The 10,304-nt window shown below is 44.6% G+C and overlaps 1 pseudogene; it reads left to right on the forward strand.

Moving 5' to 3' along the window:
• Positions 1-8,362: 8,362 nt before the first annotated feature.
• Positions 8,363-9,698, forward strand: LOC122361106 (annotated as a pseudogene).
• Positions 9,699-10,304: the final 606 nt, after the last annotated feature.

Genomic DNA, 10,304 nt, shown 5'->3' on the forward strand with positions numbered 1-10,304 from the left:
AGGAGTGGAGGAGATAGCACAGACTGCACAACCCTTGATGTAACGGTCGACATCCCCGGCCATGTTGGGCCACCAGTAGCAATTACGGAGGAGCGAGAGGGTTCGGTAGCTACCTGGATGCCCAGATCCCGGAGAGGTGTGTACTGAGTCCAGAAGGTTCAGGCGTAACGCAGATGGGACATATAGTTTCCCTTCTGGACCTCCCGGCGGAGCAGGTTCAGTGGCAGCGGCTTCTCAGATCTGGTCGTCTAGGGACCACTGGATGGGAGCTAAGAATGCGGAGGCTGGTAGGATGGGTTCGGCCTCTTCCGGAATGGGGTCTGGCTGGTGAATGCGAGATAGGGCATCGGCCTTGATGTTCTTATGACCGGGTCGGTAGGATATCCGGAAATCGAAGCGGGTGACGAATAAGGCCCATCTCGCTTGTCGCGGGTTGAGACGTTTGGCGTTCTTCAGATATTGTAGATTCTTGTGGTCGGTTATGACCAGGAATGGATGTTTTGCTCCCTCCAGCCAATGACGCCATTCTTCCAGGGCGAGTTTGATAGCAAGCAGTTCTCGATCTCCTACATCATAGTTCTGCTCGCCGGGACAGTTTTCTGGAGAAGTAGGCGCAAGGATGGAGTACAGGAGGTTCACCCGTCCGTTGGGATAGGATGGCGCCGACCCCAAAGTCGCTGCATCTACCTTCCACCACGAACGGCTGGTTCTGGTCTGATGGGATAGGGTCGGAGCGGAGCAGAATGCGGACTTCAGACAAGAGAGCGGTCTCAGCCTGCGGGTTCCACCGGAGGACTCTGGGCTGGTGACGGAGTAGAGAAGTGAGTGGGGCAGAAATTTGGTACTCGGTACTCATAGTGGCCAGCCGGGTGACGAAGGCGGTTTTCCATTCATCCCCTTCAGATGCGAATCAGATTGTAAGCGCTCTCAAGTCTAGTTTGGTGACGATTTGTGCCTCGTGGAGCTCCTCTAGGGCGGCAGGTACTAGGGGTAACAGATAGGCAAACTTTATTGTGTGTTCATTGAGCTTACGGTAGTCAATACAGGGCCTCAATCCTCCGTCCCTTCTTGGCCACAAAAAGAAGCTGGAGGCTGCAGGTGATTTGGAAGGACGGATGAACCCCTGATGCAGTGCCTCCTTAATGTACTCCTCCATGGCCTCTCTCTGGGACCGAGGGGGATTGACTCTGCCCTTGGGCAGTTGGGCTCCAGGTAGCAGGTCGATGGCACAATCCCATGGGCGGTGAGGAGGAAGATGAGTGGCGGCGGTTTTGCTGAACACATCGGCATAAGGGTGATATTCGGCTGGGATGGGAGTGACGGGTTGACGGTTCGGGCTTTCAATGGTGGTGGACTGGCACGGCAAGGGTCGAGATGGGGCCTTGATGACGGAGGCTAGGCATGCTCGGTGACATCTTGGGCTCCATTGAACGACTTCGCCTGTCCGCCAGCGGATGATAGGCTGATGAAGTTCGAGCCAGGGTCGTCCCAGAACCACATCGACCGTTGCCTTCTCCAAGACCAGAAGCGTGATGGGTTCCGAGTGGAGGCTGCCAATCTGGATGGTTAGTAGTGGAGTTTTGTGGCGCACCATACCGTTGGTGAGTGGTTTCCCCTGTATGGTAGTGATCTTATACACTGTCTGGTTTCGAAGACGAGGGATGTGGAGACTGGCCAGACTGTGGGAAGAGATGAAATTTCCAGCAGTTCCCGAATCCACCAGGACATTCACTGGGAAGAATTGGTTCTCATATTGTAGTTTAGCATGTATATGTGGTATGGGAGAGACGGAGGGTAAAAGGGTGGTAGTACTCACCGTCGGTAGTGGTGGCCGAATGGGACAGGTGCGGAGGGAGTGAGCCGCAGCACCACAGTAGAGACAAAGTCCCTCTCTGAGTCGGCGGGACTGCTCTGATTGGTAAGACGAGCAATTGTCCGTGATCATGGGTTCGGGCGGTGGCGTTGCAGCAGAGGCAGTAGGTGATTCCCGGGAGTGGGGAGACAGGCGGAGAGATGTTGAGCCACGTTAGTTGCCTTTGCGGAGAAATACTTCCAGCCCGACATTATCCTCGTATATCGCCATCTGCTGGCGAATAGCGGGTGGAGTCTCTGGCGTAAACACCGAGAGGAGGGCGGTGTCGTTCCACCCGCTTCGGATGGCCAGTGCGCGAAGCGGAGGACGATTGTTGATCGCGGTCTGCCTGCCGGAGTAGGAGGAGTTCGCTGCGGGCGGTGATGCTCGTGGTCGGTTGGCGAATACCTCTCGGAAGTGTCCGACGAAGTTTTCAAGGGAGCTCACTCGGGGACTGTTCACCGTCCAAAGAGCCTCCGCCCATTGCAATGCTCGACCAGTCAGGAGGGAGATGATAAAGGCGACTTTGCCTTTTTCCGTGGTGAAGAGGTGCGGGTGCATCTCCAGGTATAAGGAACATTGTAACAAGAAGCCCGCGCATGAAGCGGATTCTCCGGTGAATGTGGCTGGGCGTGCTATCGGGCTAGTCGGTCGAGTTGACGCGGTGATGGAATCATGCAGCGCCTGAATGATGGCGTGAAGGGATTCCAGAGGGGAGACCTCCGGGGCTTCCATCTCCTCTTCCCTTCTCCTCTTTCTCTAGGGGCGATCCTTCTGTCACGCTCCGGTCAAGGAAGTAAACAGTGTTGCTGTAATAGAAAAGGGGTTCTTTAATGAACAACAAAAAGGTGGCGTACAGCCTCAAACTTCAACAAAAAGATCACAGGAACAGCCAAGTTTTTTCATTTCTCTGGATATTACTCTCTGCTGATTAGTACTAGGGTGATTGGGATTGTGTCCATGTGGTGAGTTCGGTGGAAGGTGGAAGTGATGACGTGACATCTTGTAAAAGAGTAGGGTGTCCTGGCCAAATTCTCTATACTGGGCCTTGTCAGATATGGCCTCCCAATAATACCCATCCACTTGATTTATGACTGTTTCTCCTCTTCATCTCTAGCTGGTGTGTGATGAGCACACTTGAGCCATTGTGCTGTGGTTGCTGTCGCATCGTCCAGGTGGATGCTGCTCACTGGTGGTGGTTGAGGAGAGACCCCCTTCAACATAATTGTAAAGTACTTTTCCTGTATATCTGCAAATAAAGCACTATACAAATACATTATTAATTAATTCATTCATATGGAAAAATGTAACGTAAAAATGTAATAATCCAGTGCCCATGAAGGAAGTACAATTATGTCATCCTGTAAAATGAGAATCATTGTGAACTAGTTATGATGATTAATATCATAGTATATAATTCGTCTTGGGTTACAGTGGGAACGATATGCTGCACTCAATAGTGCTAATGAGAACGTCTTTTGTTCGACCGGTTGTTGAAGCATGTTTGTCAAACATGCCAAAGTTTGGCTCATATAACCTCGGCCAGGTGACGTCACTTTACACACACCTGGAGGCTATAAATAAGCATGAAATGAAAACATCCTCAGATTAATATTTTGTCTGAAAGAATGTCCGGTCACGCATCCAGTACAGCATTGAGACGCAGCATCTTGTTCCCACTTTTTCAGGGAACAGGTAACCCGAGACCCCTTCAAAAGCTACTCTCGATGCTGCACTCAATAGTGGTAATGGGAACGAGAATTCCAACGATGCCGTACTGGAAGTGTCTGGACCCCAAGTGTTGTGTAGTGTGTGTGCACAAACATCAAGAGGTCTCAGACATGACCTTGGGATGTTGACTCAAGGACATGAGAGCCCGGAGTAGCATGGACATCCAAACTATAAAATCTAACAAATTTGACCATTTGACCATTCTGCCACATCAAACACTTTCTGCAAGGGTGCACCTCTTGCTAAAAGCCATTGAAGATGCAACCCCTCTGGTTGAATGGGCCCTGATTCCTAGAGGCAAAGTTTGGCCATGTGTCTCGTAGGCTAGGGCAATAGCCTCCCTCACCCAATGTGACATGGTTTGTCTAGTGGCAGTGGCTCCCGGTTACCTGGTCGAGGTTATATGAGCCAAACTTTGGCGTGTTTGACACACATGCTTCAACAACCGGTTGAACAAAAGACGTTCTCATTAGCACTATTGAGTGCAGCATCGTGAGTAGCTTTTGAAAGGAAATTTAATTGCACTAACAATTAATATTGCAAAATAACCAAATCATTAAAATATGCGTGTGTCACATGTAAGAGTCAACAATTGTGTAAATTCCTGTTTGTAATAGTCACATCCTGAGAACCACCTCAATCAATCAATCAATCATTTTTATTTATATAGCTATTTTAACAACACAGGTTGCATCAAAGCACTGAAGAGTATAAAGCAGAAGAATACAATGACAGGGATGTATAAAGACGAGAGTAAACAATTTGTTATTAAATGCAGGTCTCTGTAATGAAGTTAAGTGTCCCCAACAAAGCAAGACAAAGGTGACAGCGGCAAGGAACCAAAACCCCATACATACAAAATGGAGAAAAAACCTTGGGAGAAACCAGACTCAGTTGGGGCCAGTTCACCTCTGACCGGACGCCCAGCACTTAACTTCCAGTTAAATTTTAAACGCAGTTGTGCCAGATAGTGTAAATGACTTAGTGTGTGTGTGTGCAGACAAAGGGGTGTTAGAACTTAACATACAGACCACAGCTGTTATGACATGAGCAACTTCATTTATGTTAGTAAACTGTAAGTGTACCAAATTTTTGAGCTTGGAATGTTTGGGGTCTGTTCCGACTCTGTTGAACCCAAGGCACTTCATGTACTTTGTCACTGATGCAATAAACATCTTCATCAAGATTTACATCCTCATCACTTTTTCTTACATTGGCAAGCCACCCAGCTGGTTACATTGCTAGATGCTTCTTTTTGATCTTGTTTCAGGTATAAGCATTAAAATGTTTGTTTAAAAGGTTTAACCTCTGAATGACAATCTGGTCTGAACCACAAGAAGGCCAGCAAACCTAGTGAAACTAAGGAGCTTCCAAAAGACAAAGGACTTCTTAAAGAACATAATCATCAGAAATCATCCAGAGATTTTTCATTAAAAAAATACATTTCATAGAAAAAATATCATATTTTTTATATTTCATATTTTTCATAGAGTAATATTTATATTTTTCATAACCCTGAATTACTAAACCCAACAAAAGCTAGCAAACAGACATGTGAAGCTGCAATTGCAGATATGAGCTGAAAGCACTGACCGATTGCCAATCTGGTAAAAAAATGTTAGTGAAGTTGCATTTATATCAACCCTATGTTAACAGCAAAATAATGCCTATGCAAAGACATTTACTGTTGCCTCTAACTCATCAAAGGCTAAAGACCAAAAGTCACTTCTCTTTAATGTTTGGGTTGGGCTCTGCTGAAGTAAATCTCTATCCAAGATGTCATGGGATTCTGCTCGGATCCCAGTCGCTTTTTGATCTGTAGAGAAAGGCCAATAGGAAATGGCTTGTGGTATTTACAGCATGTTATAACACTAGCCAATTCCTATTGGACTTTTCTCTAAACCCCTCCTCCGTACATACAAGTATATAAGATGGTGGCATGCAACCACAATGCCGGTTTATGCTGAGGAGCCAAAGGCTTACCAGCCTTCTGTCAAGCTACAACCCGTCACGCTCTTTAAGATCTCAAACTCAGGACTCCTGGTAGTTCCTCGTATAGCAAAGTCTACTAAAGGTGGTTCGGCGTTTTTCACATTTGGCACCCAAACTCTGGAATAACCTTCCTGCAAATGTTCGGGGATCAGACACACTCTCTCAGTTTAAGTCTGGGCTAAAGACATATCTTTTAGCAAAAAAGCATACTCGTAAAGATTAACATAAACCTATGCTACAGTACATCGTGATTCCCAATAGTATGAATGGCCGCTACTCTAATTATCCTTTGTCTCCACCTCTCGGGATGTACATCCCGAGGCATCTAGTTACCGAGCCTCTCCAGTGGACCCAGTGAGGAGATGACCTTCCAAGTGGGACCCTGTGATGGCGTCGAGGAAAACAACCTTCTGTCTGGACTAATTCTATCTTGGACTTTCTGCATTGTAATTCATCCTGCTGTTTTGTAATGCATCCTGTTGTGTGGTGACTTGCTTATGTCTGTGGAATGATTTGCTTTTGTTATGTAATATTTTGCTTTTGTGAAGCTGCTTTGGAACAATAGCCATTGTAAAAGCGCTATACAAATAAACTTGAATTGAATTGAATTGAATTATCCAACTCCCAGAGTGGATCAAGTTTGTAGCAGAGGCACAGCTCAGACTACTCCAACTAGCCTGAACTGTGGGGCCATAAAAGAGCCAGTGTATCCAGGGGAAATCACTGGGAAAGAGGCGCACAGATCCTGGAGAATGGCGCTGTGTCCGACACTTCCCTGGCCTCCTGCAATTACCAGATTTTACCCAATACATGGGAGGACACAGGATCAACACAGAGATTGTAAAATCTCGCAAAGGTGTTGGGTGTCACCCAACCAGCAGCTCTACATATGTCTTCTAGAGAGGTACCATGTGCCACCGCACAGGAGGAGGTGACACTCTGGGTTGAGTGGGCTCTCACCCTTAGGGTGAACAGGTCACCTGCTTGATATGCCAAGGTGATGGCATCTACCACCCAATGTCGCCAGTAATGTCATAATGACTGACTGAATGGAAACTTGAAATATCATCAAATATTTCCCAAGATAAAGCAGATGCACTGTTAAATTCAGATTATTGCTTTTACTTAGTTTTTTGTTACTCACTAGATTGTATTGTTTCTCTGCTTCACTCAATATCTGTGAAGATTTAGACAACCATTCAGTGTTAAACAACTGACAAAATAAACAGCTTAATTTACCAATTATTATACCCATTATTATCTGACCGTTGTGATCCAACTGCAGCTGAACATCTTTTCCCACTGCTGGCTTTAGTTTTGGTGTTTCATTTTGTATTATAGTGGTGGAGTATGTTTCTCATCATGACAATGTGCTGAGAAGGAGTGAAGTTATTCAAAAATAGTTGTTTTTCCTCATTTCTGTAAATTATTGCTCAGGCATACTAGATGTTTACCCAACCAGCTAGTTCTGGGACAAGTCCAGTCCTCCAAAGCGCATCTTGTGCATCTATTTCTGGCTGGCATGCTGTATTGTTTACAGTGATCTGCCAGCTGGAGCCCCAGAATTGGATGTCAAGGTCAACAGGAAGCCATTTTGGGTCCTCTTGGATTCCGGCAGGGGTATTCAAATTCAACGGCTACCCCATGCCTCGGCTGGGAGGGGCACATTTACATTTCAACACTGGACCTCACCAAGGGCAACTGGCAGGTACCACTCTCTGAAAATCCAAAGCCTAAAACCACTTTTTCTACCCCTACTGGACATTGGCAGTAATGGACCCTTCCCTTTTTCCTTCAAGGGGCACCTGCTACGTTCCAGAGAATCTATCAATCAATCACTTTTATTTATATAGCGCTTTTAACAATAAAGATTGCATCAAAGCACTGAGCAGTATAAAATAGAAGAATGCAACGATAGGGATGTATTATGATGAGAACTATTTGTTATTATATGCAGAGACGGTCTCTGTAATCAGTTTGGCGATAATCACTAGAAATTAGGTGTCCCCAACAAAGCAAGCCAGAGGCGACAGCAGCAAGGAACCAAAACCCCCATCCATACAGAATGGAGAGAGAAAAAAAAAACAGGCTCAGTTGGGGCCAGTTATTTTTGTTTAAAATATTTTTATTATTCAAAATTACAACCAAAAATCACTTACACATACAATTTTTTCCAAACACACACATACAAAATAGAGAAACAAACATACCATAGAAATAATATTAACAATAAAAGAAATACATCTCCACACACACCTGTAAAGCAGACTCCGTAGAATCCATTCGTGGGTTTATTTGAGGAAGAGACAAAAGACATAAACGGTAATACAAGCATTAGGGCAATATCAGGCAGGCAATCCAAACAGCGAACAGGTTTCGGGGGCAGTAGTACAGCAGAGTCAATCGTAAGGCAGAAAGTCAGCAACGAGTAAACAGTCCAATCAGGCAAAACATACAAAGAGGCAGAATCCAGGGAACGTGAGTCAAAACAAAACAAGCTATGGTCATACACAGCAGTATAAGAACAGTAGTAGTAGAAACGCTTGGTAAGGCAGTCAGACTGGCAATACTTCCCACTGATTAGACCAGGGGGTATTCAGAAAGCAGGTTATGTGACATACCTGGGTATGTTTAAGGGTAAGTTCGTGGATAACCTCAACTTTCCAGTTCCAAAAACGGAGGTAACTTTCTGGGTATGTATGTAACCATAACAACTGACTCTCTGAAGATAACCTGCTCGGGAGCAGGTTATGTTTCAAGTAACTTAGTTTCAGAAGGTTGGTGAGCATGGCGTGCCCTTTTGAGGAAGATCCTGTGGACGTAGAAGCACAACTTATACGAGGTTTTTAAATCGGGAGAGGGTTATACGACCACGTATTGACGTGTTTGCATACCCCAATGAATATTTAAAAGAGAGCGTTATCGTTTTTTCAAAAGATTCCTTAGTTTATTTAACACGTCTTTTAAAACCGCATGTCGCAAATGTGACAAACATCGGTTCTGCGCTTAGCACAGAAAACATTTTGTGCATAGCACTTCGGTTTTTTGCGTCTGGCCATTTTTTGTACAGTGTGGGCGATTCGGAGCATGTGGGAAAGGCAACTGTGTGTAGAGCCGTTCGTTCAGTATGTCTGGCACTTAAACAGTTCTTACCCACGTTTGTACAGTTCCCTGGCCATAAACCTCTGTTTATTATTAAAGACGAATTCCACAGAGTGGCAGGTTTGTCCTTTGTAGTAAAATCTATGATGCATATTTAATCATATTATTGATATCTATACATGTATTCATTATGCACACACACTTCATACTTCCATAACTTTCTGTTTCAGGGTTTCCAAATGTAATTGGGTGCATTGATGGCACTCACATTCCTATTAAAGCTCCATCAATAAATGAGGGAGACTATGTTAATAGGAAATCTGTTCATAGTATCAATGTGCAGGTAACAACTTAACTTTTTTTCCCTTCTTAAAATCATTAAAGTCATTACTTTTTCCACTACATAGGTAATATGTGAGGCTACCCAAATAATTACTAATGTCGAGGCAAAATGGCCAGGATCTGTGCATGATGCCAGAATTTTCCGCGAGTCATCATTATGCCAGGCATTTCAGCAGGGTATGTTTTACTTTATATAATTTTTTTTTCCTTTTTACTATATTTGTGTTGTACACTTCAATCATTACAGGACAGTACAACGGTTTACTTGTTGGGGGACAGAGGATACCCCTTGTCTGCCCTATTTAATGACACCCTACCCTGAACCTGAGCCTGGACCACAGACACGCTTTAACTGGCTCACAGCCGAACACGGGCCAAGGTGGAGATGACTATAGGATCCTCAAATCTCGGTTTCAGTGTCTGCGTGGACTCCGGGTTAGTCCAGAGAGGGCATGTGACATTATAGTGGCTTGTGTTGTGCTTCACAATATTGCCACTATAAGAGGAGAGAGCCACCTTCCTTGTATTGAGGAAGATGGCCCAGAGGAACACCTACAGACTCTACAGGCCAACAGAGACGGGAGACTTTTGAGAGACAGGATCTGTCAAAATTACTTTTATTAGTTTTTTTGCACTGGTCTGCCAGGCACTTCATTTCTTTATTTTCTGGAAAAAAAAAAGTAAAATTCAATACAAAGGTTTTTTTTTTTTTATGTTGCTTTATACATACACAGATATACATACACCCAACACTTTTATCATGCAACAGATTGTTGTGACAGAATATTCAGACAAGTTCTCATCTTAAGGCGATGCTCCAGTAATTCAATTTCAAGTGCTGCTTTTTTAACGAGGAGCCTTTTCTCTTCCATTTCAAGCTGTATAAGGTCCATCTCCATGTCACTTTTCCTTATTTGTTTTTGAAGATGGACCTTATACAGCTCCTTTAACTGGCAACTAGGAAGGTGGAAAAAAAATGTAAGAAATGAGATTGTTTGGTCAGACAATATAATTAAAATATGGACAGCTGGACACAAATTGTTACCCTGCTTAGATTGTGTGCTGAGGTTGAAGGACCCTCATCTGTGGGCAAACCCCTAGGTATGTTCTGTGAAAGGACAATGACAGTTTGTTACTCTAATGCAAAAGGGGCAATACATTATAATGGTATGCATCATACCTCCGTGGATCTACTAGCATTTTCCACTTCTGTCACAGCAGATGTGGTCTCTTCATCGTCATCTTCATCCTACAGGAAAAATATTCAAGTATACATTATCTGACA

Source organism: Puntigrus tetrazona, chromosome 16 (genome assembly GCF_018831695.1).
Source record: "Puntigrus tetrazona isolate hp1 chromosome 16, ASM1883169v1, whole genome shotgun sequence".
NCBI classification, from domain to species: domain Eukaryota; kingdom Metazoa; phylum Chordata; class Actinopteri; order Cypriniformes; family Cyprinidae; genus Puntigrus; species Puntigrus tetrazona.